Below are 676 nucleotides of genomic sequence, written 5' to 3' on the forward strand. Positions count from 1 at the left end.
TGAGGCCAACGAAAAAGGCCCTCTTAAAATGGTTTCAGCATGGGCTTCGTCTTCAGATCCAGGTCGCTTCTTCAGTTTTTCTAACCCTGAGACCCAGCTTCGCGTTTTAAGCGACACCAGCGATTTTCTCGTTGGCCCGGGGGGCTCACCCCACGACCCCCTGGGGGAGGAGGTCCCCACCGCTTGGGAAGCACGGCCCGCCCAGCCTTTGTTGGAGAAGCTGCACAAGGAGCCATGTTTGCTTTCGGCAAAAGGCAGACATGATCGCCGGAGTCAGAGAGGCCGGGGTGGGCCGGACACGCAACGCGCCCCCCGCTTCTCCCCCACCCTGGGCTTGGCGCGAGAGAAGGGGCGCTCGGCCCCCACCCGAACTCTGACTCCCTGGCCACCCGAGGCCACGTTTGCACCTTCCACTTTCCCAGTTCGCAGCAGGGTGTGGTCATCGCTTCCCTGCGGCCCTGATTTTTAACAACGCGTCCTTGGCCCAGAGCCTGCGTGTGCGCGTTTGGGATTCGAGAACCCACCCCACGCACACCGCCGTCACCGCCGGGCGGAGACCCGCGGCGCCCAGCAGTTGGGGTTCCGAGGCGGGCTCCCCGCGCCCCTCGGAGCTCCCCTCCAGCCCCACTAAGCGGGCCCGCAGGCACGGAGACGCCGCTCCACCCCCCTCCGCGAG

This window comes from Carlito syrichta, unplaced genomic scaffold, assembly GCF_000164805.1.
Source record: "Carlito syrichta isolate Samal-C Ts95f unplaced genomic scaffold, Tarsius_syrichta-2.0.1 Scaffold309147, whole genome shotgun sequence".
NCBI classification, from domain to species: Eukaryota; Metazoa; Chordata; class Mammalia; order Primates; family Tarsiidae; genus Carlito; species Carlito syrichta.